Raw genomic sequence first — 18,410 nt, 5'->3', positions numbered from 1 at the left:
TTGTGAGGCGTCCAGTCACTCAAATATCTTGATAACCGCAGTTCTTACTGATTTGCTATTTGTTGCGTAGATGAAAAATATGATTTGAGAATATATTTTTTTTAATTTTTAGCTCACATTTGGTATACCAATGTGAGGTTATCATATAAGCTGAATCAGTTCATTTGCATCCGATTTGCATGTCTGTATGTATGTATGTATGTATGTATGTATGTACGTATGTATGTATGTCCGTCCACATCAAAAACACCTAAACCACAGCACCTACTGTCTTAGTATTTAGTGTACAGGTGCACCTAGGGATGGAGATGTGAATTGGTTCAAATGAACTTGTCAGTGTCAAAAATATGCAAATGAGGGGAAAAAAAAGAAAAAACACTGCAAATTCCTAAACCTCTGTAACCGTTGGTTAGATTGGGTTGAAACTTGGTGTGCAGGTTCCTTTAGGTATTCTAAAGTAGGTCTTTCAAATTTGGGATGAAATTTGCATGTTTCCATTTTTGGGGTAATTTTTTCAGTTTTTAGTAAAAAAATGTTTTTAGCTCACATTTGGTGTACCAATGTGAGGTTATCGTATAAGCTGAATCAGTTCATTTGCATCTGATTTGCATGTCTGTATGTCTGTATATTTGTGGGTATGTGCAGCTGTATGTCCGTCACACACAAAGGCTCCCATACCGCCAAAGCTACCATCTCAGTATTTGGTGTACAGGTAGATGCAGGGGTTGAGATGTGAATTTGTTCAAATGAACATATCAGTGTCAAAAATGTGCAAATGAGGTAAGAAAAAGTGAAATCCAGCAAATGTGCAGGAGGCATGCCAGTGAGAAACAGGCAAACTCCACTGATCTTGAGTCATTTCCTGTAGTTTATGAACTGTTACATATTAACAGACCAGCTGCAACCATAGACAGTAGATGGGGGAAGACCGTTTATACTAAACTAAGAGGGGCTTGTTTCTGCTATGCATGTTGCTAAAGTTGACCTCCAGTACCAAAAGTTAGACCTTAATTACTTTTGTCATTCTTGTTTTTCTGGTTTAAATATTTCTTGTTGTTAGCTCATATTTTTTTTCTGGTTGTACTGTGCAGAAATCATTGCCATAACATCAACGTAGAATTTTCCTCCACTGAAACAGATAGAAACAACATTTATTGTTGATCATTGGTAACCCATACTGGTATATACCAATTCTGATCAAATTTGAGCGACACCATATAATTGCGGTATTTTTTCTGAAACCACTCATCTGATTATTTTGAAAGTTGGTATACATGTTCCTCAGGATGACCTCAGTCAAGTTTATACAAATTGAATTGAAATTTTCATATTTGTAATTTTAGGGCAATTTTCCGAATTTTGGTCAAAATTTTTTTATTCAAAAACAACAAATCTGATAGCTTTGATATTTAGTATACAGGTTCATCAGGTTGATGAAAATCAGTTTTATGAATATTGTGAAGATATCTCGAATTTTGTATTTTTGCTGAATTTTTTGGTTATTTTTCTCATTGAAGTAAAATTTCATCTTTTCAGAAACCGCTAGCCCAATTGCTCTCAAATTTGGATTGGATGTTTACAAGGGTGTTACCCTTCTAATTGTTGAAGTTACGACAAAATTTGAAATATTACTGTTTTGGAGCAATTTTTGTCATTTTTGGTCAAAAAATCTTAAAAAATATTTTCTTTTTAAAGCTCTTGGACAGACAACTTGTTCTCAAAATTACTTGTCTGATAGCTTTGTAATTTGGTGCGAAAGTCCCGAGGCATGTTATTTGATAAATTTTCTGCTCAAAGTGTTGGGAAACCCCAAATTTTTATATTTTAGGTAATTTTCTCAGTTTGTGACCTTAAATGACCTACACCAACCCAGGATATGTTGTGAGAGAGTTTCGAAGGCTGTGAACATAATTTGTCAAATTTAATATCAATTTGTAGTAAAATTTGATCCAGAAAACAAAGTTGAAGTAAATATTTTCATTGCGAACCAATTTTTGCAACTTTTGCATGTTAAGACACATAAGAACTGATGAGAAATTAGGATCCAGGATAATTCCAGATGTTGTAATCCACACAGTGGAAGGCATTTCACTATCTGTAACTGATTTAAGTGTTGTTTACATTTGAATGATAGCACTCATAGCATTAATTAAAACATCCCCAAGGTTGTAAATACATTTCCTGTCAGCTGGTTTTATGTAAGGGGTGGAACATTTGATATTCAGGAGGGGGTAGGGGCTAGAAGATTGATGAGGTAGCATTACTTTTTACCAGATCCCTTGTACATTTTTTCCCACTCTTTATTTTTCCCCCACTCTTTATTTTTTCCCCACTCTCCCACCTTTTCTTTTTGTCAAGCTTCTCTGGCTAATTTTTTTGTTGACGTTGCTTTCTGTATGTAGGATCTGCTTGTCCCGTTGCTATAGAAGATGATATGCATGTTCCCAAAGACGACCTCCAGTACCTAAGTTGCAGACCTTATTTGCTTTTGTCATTCTTGTTTTTCTGGTTTAAATATTTCTTGAATTTACCAATTCAAACTGAATGTGAGCACACTGTCCTTGACGGTATTTTTTGATATTGTTGAAAATATGCAAATTAGCGCAAAAAAGGCGTTTTGGTAAAAAGTCTTCTTCATAACCACTGGTCAGACAGCTTTGTTATTTTGTATATAGGTCCCTTGGGATAACCCAACTTAGATTTGTTCAAATTGTAATGAAATATGCAAATCTGTACTTTTAAGGAATTTTTTGGTCATTTTTGGTCAAAACTTTATTTCATCAAAACCGCCCATCTGACAGCTTTGATATTTGGTATTAGTATACAGGTTCCTACAGATGAACTAAATATGATATCTTGAATATATGATGAAATCTGCAATTTTGTATTTTGGGGCAATTTTTCCAATTTTTGGTCAAAAAATGTGTTTCTCAAAAAGTACTGTCTAACAGCTTTGAAATTTGGTATACAGGTTTCTATTGATGAACTAAGTGATATTTATTGAAATTATGATGAAATCTGCAATTTTGTAATTTTTGGGGCAATTTTTTCCATTTTTGGTCAAAAAATGTGTTTCTCAAAAAGTACTGGTCTAACAGCTTTGAAATTTGGTATACAGGTTTCTATTGATGAACTAAATTTGATCTTTTGAAATTATAATGAAATCTGCAGTTTTTGTTTTTAGGGGCAATTGTTGCCATTTTTGGTCAGGAAATTTTATTCTCAAAAAACTACTCATCAGATAGCTTTGGTTGACATGGTCATAGGGATGATCCGATGTGATATATTCAAAGTATGATGAAATCTTCAATTGTGTATTTTTACAGCTATTTTAGCCACTTTTTTCGTGCCACTGCATTGAGCTATCAAAGATTTCCACCTTCTTCATCAACATGTGTCTAAAATAGTTATTCTCTACATATAAACACAGCGGAGCTATATCGGCCGCTAGGTCGCTTGTTTGCATTTTGGGGCAATATTTTGGTCAAAAAATAATTTTCTTTGAAGTAAATGTTTTGATTGGTTTGAAATTTGTTTTTAATGTATCTAGAGGCAACCTCAGTTGAGTGTCTTCAAATTTTTGGTGAATATTTTCATATAGGCATTTTTGCGCAACTTTTCCCATATTTGGTCAAAAATCATTTTTTCTGAAATCCCTCTTCCAATGGCTATGAAACTTTGTATGCATGTTGCCAAGGGTAAACATAGTTAAGTATACACACTGTGGCCTGCCTCATCAAATCAAATGAGAGCCAAGTGTCATTGATGCTATGTTTTCCATTATTGATCAAAAAATCTCTTTCTCTAAACACTACTCATCTCATACCACTGGCTGACTTGTTCTCAGGGATAATCTTACTGTGATGTTCAAATTATAATAATATTTTCAATTTTATATTAGTGGTAATGCAGCTTTTTTGACATTTTTTGAAATGTGCTATCAAAGGTATCTATCTTCATAAACATATGTGTCACAAAAAGCTATTCTCTACATAGCACAACAGGACTGTATTGGCCTTTAGGTAATGTGCTTTTATTTTTGTGAAATTGATGCCCTTTATCTCATTTTTCCGGTTATTGAAAGTAGTTATTTTACTTTATAGAGAAAAACTGCTCTTGTGCTTTACTCTACTGTTAAAATTTATGTACAGTTAAATAAAGATTTTTTTTGGCTAAATAATGCTCAACGTCCATTTGTATGTGTGTATGAGATTGAGTTTATAGAACAGAGTTACTTGTAGGATTATTCTACATTTCTACTGATTTATTACGCATTTGGTATTGTATTGAAAAAATACATATGACACCAAAATGTCTGTAAAGGTGTCCACGGAAATTCCACTTGATTACATGTTCCATCAGCTATGTTCAGCTTCTTTTAAAGGCGCCCTTCTCAATCCCTGGTTCTCACATTAGCGAATGTGTCAACAGCCCATTAACAGTTTGTCATTCTTTTGTTTTCCATTGAATATTTTATCAAGGAAATAATATTTATATTAGATAAATCTGATAATTGAGTGGGGGCTTTAAGGAAAATTAAAAAGAATTGTTGACTTGAAAAATGTAACATGCCAGCTGTGAAGTATCAGGTATAATAGGCCTATAGTACACTTCCTTGGATTTTTGTCAACTTTTAGTACTGAATAAGAAATCAATTTGACTCCAAAAGTGTCCTTTTGACTTCAAAGTGGTCCCCGAAAACTTGGGATGATTTTACGGTCTCTCTGCTGTATTCCACATCGTTTAAGTTAAAGAGAGAATGTGTTGACTTGAAAAATGTAACATGCGACCTGTGAGGTATCAGGTGTTAATAAAACTATAGTACACTTCCTTTTTTGTCCAACTTTTAATATTGCATAAAGAAAATCAGTTAGGCTCCAAAGTGTCCTTTTGACTTCAAAGTGGTCCCCGGGAATTTCGAATGATTGTACACTCTGTCTGTTTTATTCAACTTCTTTTGTGTAATTGAAGCAATGTTCTAACTTGAAAAATGGAACATGCGACCTGTGAGGTATCAGGTATTAGTGGGACTATAGCACACTTCCTTGGATATTTGTCAACTTTTAGTATTGAAAAGAAAATCAGTTTGACTCCAAAAGTGTCCATTTGACTTCAAAGTGGTCCCGAAAACTTGGGATGATTTTACGGTCTCTCTGCTGTATTCCACATCGTTTAAGTTAAAGAGAGAATGTGTTGACTTGAAAAATGTAACATGCGACCTGTGAGGTATCAGGTGTTAATAAAACTATAGTACACTTCCTTTTTGTCCACTTTTGGTATTGCATAAAGAAAATCAGTTTGACTCCAAAAGTGTCCTTTTGACTTCAAAGTGGTCCCCGGGAATTTCGAATGATTTATGTACACTCTGTCTGTTTTATTCAACTTCTTTTGTGTAATTGAAGCAATGTTCTAACTTGAAAAATGGAACATGCGACCTGTGAGGTATCAGGTATTAGTAGGACTATAGCACACTTCCTTGGATATTTGTCAACTTTTAGTATTGAAAAGAAAATCAGTTTGACTCCAAAAGTGTCCTTTTGACTTCAAAGTGGTCCTCGAAAACGTGGGATGATTTTACGGTCTCTCTGCTGTATTCAACATCGTTTATGTTAAAGAAAGAATGTGTTGACTTGAAAAATGTAACATGCGACCTGTGAAGTATCAGGTATTAATAAAACTATAGTACACTTCTTTGATTTTGTCCAACTTTTGGTATTGAATAAAGAAAATCAGTTTGACTCCAAAAGTGTCCTTTTGACTTCAAAGTGGTCCCCGGGAATTTCGAATGATTGTACACTCTGTCTGCTTTATTCAACTTCTTTTGTGTAATTGAAGCAATGTTCTAACTTGAAAAATGTAACATGCGACCTGTGAGGTATCAGGTATTAGTAGGACTATAGCACACTTCCTTGGATATTTGTCAACTTTTAGTATTGAAAAGAAAATCAGTTTGACTCCAAAAGTGTCCTTTTGACTTCAAAGTGGTCCCCAAAATCTCGGGATAATTTTACCCTCTCTCTGCTGTATTCATCATCGTTTATGTTATTGAAAGAATGTGATGACTTTAAAAAATTAATAGGACTTTAGTACACTTCCTTCGATTTTTGTCTACTTTTAGTATTGAATAAAGACAATCAGTTTGACTCCAAAAGTGTCCTTTTGACTTCAAAGTGGTCCCCGAAGACTTAGGATGATTTTACGCTTTCTCTGCTGTATTCATCATCGTTTATGTTATTGAAAGAATGTAATGACTTGAAAATGTAACATGCGACCCGTGAATTATCAGTTATTAATAGGACTAAAGTGCACTTCCTTTTTTGTCCAACATTTAGTATTGAATAAAGAAAATCGATTTGACTCCAAAAGCGTCCTTTTGACTTCAAAGTGGTCCCCAAAGTCTCGGGATAATTTTACGCTCCCTCTGCTGTATTCATCATCGTTTATGTTATTGAAAGAATGTGATGACTTGAAAAATGTAACATGCGACCTGTGAAGTATCAGGTATTAATAGGACTTTGGTACACTTCCTTTGAATTTTGTCAACTTTTAGTATTTGATCTTCACAATGACTTTGACTCCAAAAGTGTCCTTTTGACTTCAAAGTGGTCCCCGAAGACTTGGGATAATTTTACGCTCTCTCTGCTGTATTCATCATCGTTTATGTTCTTGAAAGAATGTGATGACTTGAAAAATGTAACATGTGACCTGTGAAGTATCAGGTATTAATAGGACTATAGTACACTTCCTTCGATTTTCGTCTACTTTTAGTATTGAATAAAGAAAATCAGTTTGACTCCAAAAGTGTCCTTTTGACTTCAAAGTGGTCCCCAAAATCTCGGAATACTTTTACGCTTTCTCTGCTGTATTAATCATTGTTTTTGTTATTAAAAGAATGTGTTGACTTAAAAATGTAACATGTGACCTGTGAAGAATCGGGTATAGGACTATAGTATGTAATAGGACTATAGTACACCTCTTTTGATTTTCGTCTACTTTTAGTATTGAATAAAGAAAATCAGTTTGACTCCAAAAGTGTCCTTTTGACTTCAAAGTGGTCCCCGAAGACTTGGGATGATTTTACGCTTTCTCTGCTGTATTCATCATCGTTTATGTTATTGAAAGAATGTATAAAATGTAACAAGCGACCCGTGAATTATCAGTTATTAATAGGACTAAAGTGCACTTCCTTTTTTGTCCAACATTTAGTATTGAATAAAGAAAATCATTTGACTCCAAAAGTGTCCTTTTGACTTCAAAGTGGTCCCCAAAGTCTCGGATAATTTAAACTCTCTCTGCTGTATTCATCATCGTTTATGTTATTGAAAGAATGTGATGACTTGAAAAATGTAACATGCGACCTGTGAAGTATCAGGTATTAATAAGACAAGAGTACACTTCCTTTTTTTGTCCAACTTTTAGTATTGAATAAAGACAATCAGTATGACTTCAAAATTGTCCTCTTGACTTCAAAGGTATCTCCTTGAAAATTTGGATAATTTTACGCTCCGTCTGCTGTATTCAACTTTTTAGGTAATGTATTACTTCAATCGCGTGACTTTCTATGGTACATAATGGATATTTTTTTTTAAAAATATAAAGAAAAATACCCACTCTTAAAAAAATTTGCCTCGAGTCCTATCCATATGTATTTCATATCTGTGCATTCGTAGCACAATGCTGAGGTGTATAGATCGCATTCGTGTCAAGGGATATCGCTTCAGAACCGCTGTTAATCTGTCCATGGACCTTTTACTTAGTTTACTACGACACCAGTCAGTTTTTTAATTTACTTAGCAAAATAATGAAACAGCTTAGTCTTTGAATAAATGAACATGACCTACTTTATCTCTGACTACCTATGACTCATCTCTACTTCCGTTCATTATGTCGAATGTGGCAACATCTAATTTCAGCCGTTTTTAAGAGCCGTCGACTGTTTCTGCTCGGTTCTGAACTTTTGACAGATCAAAAGAATTCAATACGTTTTACGCGAGAGGGGTAACGTTGTAGAGTTCGTGGACGTTGGCTCACGGGAAAATGGTTGAAAATACATGTTTATATTATCGAGGTAGCTAACAGAAGTAGACAATGGGTCATGAACCGACCAGTGTTATAGTACCGGTCGAAGTAAACTACCAAAAATGTCTATGGGCTGGCTTGTGGCGATGAATTTTTGACCCGCAAGTGCGATTGATACGCCACAGCACTGCTGCAAATTGTATTTCATACCCGTTTATGTATTTAAGAGCAGCGATTAGAATGACTTCCAAATGTCGATATGATTTCAAATGAGTCAATTTATAGATAAGTCATGATTGATATAGACACTAGCCCTCCCTATTGTTAATTCTATGCTCCGCCCTTATTTTGTTTATTTTTTCCCAACTTTAGGTATTAAATACTAAAATAGCAGCTGATATTTCATCAGAAACGTCCATGTGACAACAAATGCGTCCATATGCGGTAGGTGTCGTCAGACTTGAGTTTGACCCCCTATCTTACCGGTCATTGAGGATGGGGACCACTTTGAAGTCGGGGACCACTTTGAGGTCTTCACGCATAGGAGATACGTCCCTATTGCACCGGGACATCGTATTTGTTAAATGAGGAATTTGTTTTCAATTGAATTAATGACACTATATAATGACTCAACAATCTTAAACATGTCATCACCTGCACGTCAACTCAGCTTAGAAAAGAACGTTCATTGCATCGACATTCATCAAACTACGTGAGTTCAAGGGGTCACGTAAAACACGAAACTCCATGAAACTATAGTCGTTGAGAACACGTTAGAATTGCAAAACCAATTCTTGCTCGGAGGATATTGCAAATTATATCATACCAGTATATTGAGCGATCTGATTGGTCGAGACGCGAAAAGAACCGTGGTGTATTGGCGACATACCACGGCTGGCATACGCGCGAGCTCTCAGCTTGAGCAAAAATCTGTTTTTGACGTTCCACACCAGAATTTCAATATACTGCTATGATATAATAGCAATAAATCACACCCAGCGACGGTATACCACTCGATTTTGACAATTTCACTTCATATATGCACTCGCTATCGCTCGTGGATATATGTCGTGAACTGGTCAAAATCTCGTGGTATACCGTCGCTGGGTGTGCTTTATTGCTGAATTATATACCTCTCAGTGTATCAAATGTCATGAACCAACCATTTGATGGAGAACTTGACCTTTTTAACAACTTTTTGTAAGTTCAGAAGCTTGCAATATCCAGCAAAGTTAACGACATTACTGATTGGGTCTGATTGATGTGATTTTGAAAAATTAATGGACATGTAAAGGGCAAATCATAATGTTAAAGGGCGCCCTCAATCACTTGATTGATAATTTCCGCTCACGGAGAAATGTCTATGAACGCGTGCGGAGACAAGTTGTGTCAATGAAAATAAAGACTTGCTACGGTGATTTAGATGAGTATATACCTAGAACAATGTAAAGTGAACACAATAATATATGCATCTCTAATTTTTAAGGAAAAGCCAAGGATATTTTTCAAAATTAAGTTTATTCACCCAGTAATCCACAGATAACATGCCAGCCCAACATCACTGAGCACACCGGTCTCTCACATTACAGCAGCCCTCGGATGAGCATGCACCGTCGTGCCCGTGCAAGTGCCGGTGTGACGCCTGTGCTGATTATGATGTGGCTTATTTAAACACCTTGGCATTTCCAGAGCAGTACAACCCCAAAAGTAGGTCTCCTTTGTCTGAGAGAAGTGGTATTTCAATAGTTTCACTTCGGGTTAGGTTTGGTATTCCGGTTTCCCAATCTGGTCAGTTTCGATCCTAGCTTCCACTGAAGGGAGCAAAATGCAGGGTTTGTTTATTGCGAGATGTCGCTGATTCTCAAAGAATTTGGCCAAGCAGGTTTGTATCATCACTAATCAAATAACCGGAACCCACTCTTTTGTGTTCTTTTACAGTACACTCTATATTGAGAGAATAAATCCATTTCAGCATTTTGCCCGATCCGACAGCTGGTTTAAAGAAACGGTTGTTCTAAGTGGAATAACGAACGCTCCTCCACTCCTATTAGATTTAAACCCTAACTAACGCCTAGCTGAAAGTCACCGTTAGAGTAAAATTTAGTCCATATTTAAAGTATTTTCGACAAATGTCTCGTGCACGCCCGTCGATAAATTTACCAATTCATTTCATCCATCGTCAAACATACGGAACTTCAATGAGAAGGCGATACACCCACTTTTGGGAGAGGGAGAAGCTACGAGACGCAAAGTGATTCATGCGAGGCTACCACACTATGAACCATGCCTGGATATCGAACTCAGCATTTAGGGAATCTGACAACGAGTCTGGTGACCTGGCCATCCTCGAACCTCGGACTCAACATACTCTGATCATGCATGAGTCATGTTCCGTTTCCATACACGGTTCTGGAACTTCCCATCCGCATTTTGTAGTTCCGATTCTCTGGCAACTGCAAGGCAGTTTTGTCAATCATTATCCTGTGACAAGCATTCTCGACACTTTGAAGGTTGCCGTAGCGTGACGTCACGGTCATGCAAAGTCGAATATGGGTTCGCTGATGACGTCATCTACGCAGGTGAACCTGCTAGTGTAGTACACTTAGACCAGATAAAAAATATTCCGGTAAAACATGCCTTCGAAAAGTAGGGTAGGTGGGTCGGAGAATTTGTTTTCCTTTTGTTGGCTGAGGCCCATAAAATACCGTAAAATTTAGAGAATTTACTCAAAATATTTTGAAAATGCGAAAAAAAATGTCAAAAGTCGGCGGGTTTTCGAAGCTCGGTTTAATTACCGTAAACACACAGATGTTTTTATTTTGCCATAGGGAAGTATTGCCATGCGCATTCCTTGCATGTGTGCGTCTCTGTGTGTTTCCATAACTTGATGTAATTATATTGGCCTAAATTGTAAAAATATTTACCAAATTTAAGGTAATTTGGTATAGGTTATGTTCGAGGTGAAGATTCCTTGATGAGATTGCGTTTGGGAGGTTTGTTTCAAAATTGATGAAGTTTAGTAGTAAATCTAGTGCATTGAATGTTACCAAGCGTGATGCACCCTGCATATATCGCATATTGATTACCTAAAACTACATTTAAGATATTCCATTTCATGTAAATACTGCAATATTTGATCCCCAGATACGCATTATTAGCTCCTACACATATTAATCATGTAAGTTCTTACTTTGATTTTTCGGTAGTTAAGAGACTGGACCACATATCGCTACACCTGTGATTTGATTTGCAAATATTTGTTTTGGAGCCAAGAAAGGTAAATCGTAGCGAACTATGATATTAATAAAAGTCGTTTTGTTACAGAATTCTTCGTCGGAAATTCATATTTTTTTCATTTGAAATGCACCTCCGGTTTTAAGTTGTCATTGGCGACAGTTCCAAAATTTAATCAAAATACCAGCGCGTCGTCACTTTAAAAAAGCCGACAACCATTGCATATCACCCTATGTCCTGCGGCGACTCAAATTTGTATAATTTTCTTCCTGAATACGCCCATGGCGTGGCTCCTCGTATCAATGGAATATCAGGAATACATGTAAATACATTAGCACCTCAGCAAATTCACTCAGATCAACACTGAAAGCAGCAGGGGTTTGAGGTCTGTTTATCAACAAGCCGAGAACGTCTGAAAGCCGCACTTCAACATTTCATTTCACCTCATTGCCTCTCATACTGGCTTCGAAGTTTCCGGAAACCTCCCTACGCCTCAGAGAGCGAAAATAATCTTAAATTCACAACACCAAAATACGTATGCAAATTGATAAACGATGTGAATAGATGTACTGTGATGTCTACATGTTTTACATTTCTATAGGCCAGCATTTAGTGTCTGCTCTAAAAATTCTACACCATTAGTTTCTCACGTTAAAAACACTCTGTACTTGATTGCGACAAACGACAACTATCGAACTAATGGCCTAATTAAAACTGAAGATTGTTCCTAAAATTCATTTTCGTATCATTAAAGACACTTATTACGAGTATTTGAGCTTTCAGTATTTTATTTTAGATTCCATGAAGGGGTGTTAGACTTTATTCTATAATAAAATACGCAGTATTTTTATTTGTGAGAAATTATTTAGGTCGACATTTCTATTTCCAATCCCGAGTGTTAGTTGATTTCATTGATGAAATCCAATACGCTTATACTTAATGATGAGAAGACAGAGGTTGTTCAGTTTTCGTCTCGTCTCAGATCCGATGCAGTGAAACTCTCAAGTCTAAGGGACGGACCATTAGATCTTGGGAGGGGGGGGGGGTCAAAAACAGAAAAAAAAAATTTTCAGAGCAGAAAGTTAGGAAAAAAAAAATCTTCAAACTAGTTTGCAAAATAAAAAAAAATAAATAAGAAGACAAAGGCGTAAAAAAAAATCTGCAAAAGTCTTTAAAATTTTGAATTTTTTTTTAGATTTTACCGACAGTAAGCAACTTTCTGTATTTTTAATACATCCCCCGGCACATTTTTAATTTTAATTTATACATTTAGAGTGACTGTATCCCTTATACTGGAAGTTGTGATTATCTTATCTTTTCAGGACTTTTGTATTCTGATCACTTGAAAATTATGAATTATAGAGCCTGTTTTCTACTTGTTTCCTGCGTACAAACCAAGCAGGTACACTAGGTAAAACATTGAAACTATGGTATGGTTGTCAAGACAGAAAGTTGTATTTGCCTTTAAGATCAAGGTAAACAGATGCAGGCCACATCAGTTTCATTTTTTTCACAGCATTTTATTACAATGATGAGTGCAAGAATGGGTGAACAAGTAGAAACACGTCAATAATGATAAAACAACATATCAAGTCATTATGTATTATTTTGCTTTTTAAAAAGGCATTTTCAATTCTTTTTTCTCAAAAAACAGCCTCAAATAACAACAGGAACACATGTTTAAACATTCAACAATACACTACGTAGAATGCCATCTATCCAACAAATCCCAACACAAAAACATATAAAAGGGTTGAACTTTGAAAGTTTCTCGATAGCAAATACTGAATAAATCTGCATGGTTAATCGTTTTTGTGTAGCAAATTTCAAAGAAATTGGACAAGCCCTTTCAGAGAATACAGATTTTTTTAACCATGAATGGCATAAATTGCCCAAAAAGACAAATATTGAAATTTCAACACATCTATACACATCCAACCAATTTGGACATGCTGCTACAGAGAAATAGATGTTTTGATCAAAAAAGGGCAACAATTGCTCTAAAAACACAAATATGCAAATTTCACTATATTATTTAGCTTATTTTAGCTTCTCAGCTTGTCAAAATCAATTGTAAATCATGAGATATGCATGATGTTTGGTGGGTGAATGTAGGCATTTCACCACGCAGTAGAAAGGGAAGCCAGGAAACCAAAATAGTCAATTTTCAAAACTATACGAAGCTACTGAGGAGCAAGAAGACCATGTTTCAGAGGAAGATGTGTAATCCGAAAAAAATGCTCCCAAAGTGCCACCAAATAACACCATTTTTATCTCTATTTTTCAAAAGCTCCAACAGCAGGAGGGGGGACACCCCCCTCCTGACCTCCCCCCGCAAAAATACTCCCCAAGTGCCACCAAATAACACCATTTTAATCTCTATTTTTCAAAAGCTCCAACGGCAGCAGGGGGACACCCCTCTCCTGACCTCTTCCCAGTGACCGCTTGCGTGGCCGCTTGTGGTGCTTGGCACCACATGTTTGCCCTCTTTATCTTCAGACAGCGACGAACGAAAAAAAATTATAAATCTGAAAATTTACTATGAAAAAAAAATTTGCACAGCTAATCTCAATTGGAAAAAAAAATTCAGAAATTTACAATAGTAAAAAAAAAATTTTCACAATTTCATTGTGACCACCCCCCCTCCCAAGGTCTAATGGTCCATCCCTAAGGATTGGCGGCTCAAATATTGCCCCTTCTGCTACAGTTCGCAATCTCGGTGTGAAACTCACCCATGACGGCTCGATGTCAGATCATATCAGCCACATCTGTAAGAATGGATTTTATGCATTGCGTAGAATTGGCAAGATCCGTCAATTGTTGCACAAACCCACCACAGAAAAGATGGTTCGTACATTTGTCACTTCTCAGCTGGATTACTGCAACAGTCTTTTGTATGGTGTTGGGAAATTTCAGCTCGGACGCCTTCAATCACTTCAGAATGCTGCAGCTCGCCCTGTTTCGCGTACTCGAAAATTTGATAATATTACACCTGTATTCATTGATCTACACTGGCTGCCGGTTGAAGCTAGAATTAAATTCAAAATCTTGTTGACAACCTTTAAAATAGTTCATCGTGTTGCTCCACTTTATCTCTTGGATCTGATCGAGATATACATCCCTGCCAGAGATCTCAGATCGAGTGATTCGGTACGCTTAGTGCCATCGCGTGGAATGTTCAACAAGGCATATGGGCAGAGAGCTTTCTCTGTCTGCGCACCTTCTCTATGGACCTCATTGCCTCCAGAAATCCGTAATGCTAGCTCCGTTGACTGAGTCATCTTTTTGTAAAGCACTATTACTAATGTTTTGGAAGGGTCACCATTTTACCGTAACCGCTGATGCTTGTTTTATTATTTACTTATTTTATTTTAACGTTTTCTGCTACTTACTCTGTAGAATTTTAATAATTGTTTTGTATTTTGACTGTTTTTTACTCTGCAGAAATTTTCATTATTTTTAACCATGTACGTTTTTAGCATAATTTTTTTAGCATAATTTGATTGTTTTTACATTTTAAGTTTGTCATGTTTTGCTGGTATTTTATCAATTTTAAATGTGTAAAGCGCACTGAGACGTATGTGTAGTGCGCTTTAAAGAAATAATATTATTATCTTACTTCGACGCCCCTAAAAATCGTGTATATTTGGTCCTCTCATGTCGATGTCATGGACGTGTTTTCAATTCTCCTCAGGCGAAAGGGCGAGCTCTCTGATAGTGATCAGACCTTCCGTAGCCTCCCTGTCGAGAAACTATCAAAAGATGAAAATTCCCGGGCGATTACACTGGTTGTCAAGGTTACAATCTGTTTCCCCCTGCAAACAGTTATAGTTTAATATCGGGGTTAATTGTGCCGACGAGCTAGTGTGTCTCTAAAGGTATTTAAACCGTAGTAGGCGTTTTGTGTCTGTGTTGTTGACTGTTAGAGGGGTTTCCTCGATCGCATTGAATTAATATGAGATAGGTTTAATTAATTGCTATCTAAGCAAGTCCCAGGGTATCTCCGCTATCAAGAGGATGGCTTATTTAAGTCATTCAATTAGAGTAACACACAGTGTAGTTGATTTTACTTTTATTAACTCTCCACTACACTGCACAAATGTCCTCACGTTTAATTTCGTTAGTGTGATAATGTATAAAAGTGGTTGTAAGTTTCTAACCTGCGTTGAATAAAAACACAGGCAAACTTCCAGATGTTGAACGTATACAGAAAGCTTGTACTGAAAACATACTAATTGCGCTCCAACCCAAATGAAAGCGATCCAAAAGTGAAACTTTGTCATTGTATAGTTGCTGAATGTAGATGTTACTCACAGATGAGATGAATAATATTATGCAAAGCTGTTGATACTGTACAGAGCTGTTGAATTTCATAATTCTGTGCAATTAAAGGAGTTTGTAGGGTTACAGTTCTAATCTTCTCTGATGACAAAAATTAATTCTAGTACTCTATTAATTGGCACTGTCCTTTATTCGTAGAATCCAATGGAGTATCCAGCATCCTTAGGCAAAATATGTTTTGTATTCATCATGATGTGCCAATTAAAGCTACCGCCTGATTTGATCTATCTCTGTCACCTTGAGAGCGAAACCTTATCATTACAATGTCCAATTCAATCAGTTGTACTGATCGACAGACATCAACGTCAGGGTCAAAGTCATGGTTGAATTTCACGTTGTTTGAAAACAGCCCAGTGCTGTCCTCCGGTCGGCGATACAATCAATGGATTCGGTCAGAATTTCCGACAGAAATAATCGTCAATTATTCGCTGTGCCTAGAGCATATTGGCGTGCTTCGCTTTTAGGCATGTGCGTACTGTGTTTGTCAATCGACTTTCGTATGTTAAGGACCACTGTGGTCGGCAGTTCACTTACAGGTCATACTTGGTCGCAGCAAGAAAAGCGACACAAATCATCATTAGAGAGATCGAAAATTACAACAAACTGGTTTCAGTACCGAACATTTTAACATTCAAACTTTGTATCTGTTTTGACTTGGTCCTAATGAATGATATTGAAAAAGCTATAAACATTTTTATAATCACAAAAGTCACGCGCGCAGACGCTGAGACGCTACGACCGTGGCCCTTTAAATGCCTCTAATTCTATATTTTCTATTTGCTCTTTGTAACGGCCTCTGTCTCTCTCTCACTATCTACATGTATTTGTCTCTCTGTCCATCTAGTAATGTCTGTATTGTTTTGTAACGGCCTTTCGCTCTCTCTCTCTCTCCAATTGTCTCTGTCCATCTATCAATGTCCGTATTGTTTATTCGTCTGCCTGTCCCTGTCTGTCTGCCAGCCTGTCTCTCTGTCCATCGACCCCTCCCGTTCTCTCCTAAGTTTAAAAACACTCGTATTTTTCCTGCCGTCAAGCAGCTGAAAGACCCAATAAATAAAACATCAGAATGTATTTCCCAATCAAAAGAAAATATACGTGATCAGTTTTTTTTCACACGTTTCCTTTACTTTCTAACCGATATTTACGATATTTTGCATTCACCGAAAAATATATTAACGTATTGTACACCCAGTTCGGAAGTTCACATCAATCACAATACCATTGGCCAACACAGGATTCCTATAGTCGTTTGTTAGACCACCTGTTAGCATTTAATAGGGCTGATATTTATATATATATATATATATATATATATATATATATTATATATATATATATATACACAGACAGACACAGACAGACACAGACACCCCCCCACACACCACACACACACACAAACATATATATATATATATATATATATATATATATATATATATATATATATATATATATTTATATATATATATACTCTTTTTATTCTCCTTCCAAAAACACGTCGAAATACAAGGTATTAGCCTCGCTATCACAGTACACGGTGTATAATATGCAACATTATTGCTCACAAATGAATTCTATACGAAACTCAGTCAGCGCTAAATTTCCGTTGTCAGCAATAATATTGGGCAGTAAAGACGTGCAGGCCGTGTGGACAAGGTGAACAACGACCGCGTCGACATTGTTTTCAGGGTAGAACAAGAAGCAGTATTTTACAGGCAGAACGGAGATACTGACAAATTAAATTAAAATTACAGCTAATGGAGCTATGGACACCTTGTGACAACACGTTAGAAACAGCAGTGCGTGGTTGTGCAGAGGGCAATGATACGGTCACAATCAAAATCTCTACTTGCTTCTGTTTTCTTGCATAGGTGAACAGCTTCATATCACTGAAAAATGATCGATCAGTATGAGCATTGACTGAAGATGCTGGAATAAAGTTGTAATCCAATTGTGAAGTCAGCCTGGAGACTCAGTTGATGCATTTCTCGCAGGGCCCACCAATTAATGATTCCACTGCAGGGCCTCTACCCTACGATAGGGTGCAGCGTTTCCTATGTTATGTAGGTCATTTCCCCCCACACTCATCATGACTGAGTTCAATTAGTCTAGAACATTCTCAAGGTCACTACCCTCAATGACCTCACAACCTTGAATTCAATTAGTCATGTTTGGAATGTTCTGGAAAGTTGATTAGTTGTGTAAGGGAGATAATTTTAGAACAGTAATTAGCATGTCAATAAAAGTTCTAGATTGTTCTTATATGCCTTTATAAAAGGGACGTGCACAGCTTCCAGTCAGACTTTTGGGATCGTGTCTCTTGTGTGTTACTAAACTCCAGCAGTAGTCATTCTCAAGACTTTTCAAGACCTTCACTGCCAACGCTGGATTTATACTGTGGACTTTGTGCAACTATCAAGCCTGCAAGCCGAAGGACTGTTCATTCATCCGACTGACTGTTACAACTCTGAGACTGGAGCTTTGCCGTCCCAGCTGAGATAAGTAGTCTGTACACTTTTAAAGCTTGTACTCTATCCCTGACTTAGCAATTAGTTTTATTTTCGTAATAAATTTTGTTTAAACGTTAACTGCTGAGTTCACCCTTTTGTTCGTTTTTCTCTGCACGTAACAAATTGGGGGCTTGTCCGGGATACGAATATTTTGAGCCGTTTGACAACATTTTGACAGCCTTTTTAAAACTACTGTATACTGTGAACTCAGCGAAATTTAATCATGGCGGAATTTAAACCAGAGGAAATGGATGACCTTGATCAGGACACATTTGATTCCCTCAGAAAAGACGACCTCATAACACT

Source organism: Ptychodera flava, chromosome 22, assembly GCF_041260155.1.
Source record: "Ptychodera flava strain L36383 chromosome 22, AS_Pfla_20210202, whole genome shotgun sequence".
Taxonomy (NCBI): domain Eukaryota; kingdom Metazoa; phylum Hemichordata; class Enteropneusta; family Ptychoderidae; genus Ptychodera; species Ptychodera flava.
Note: the sequence above shows the minus strand (reverse complement) of the source record.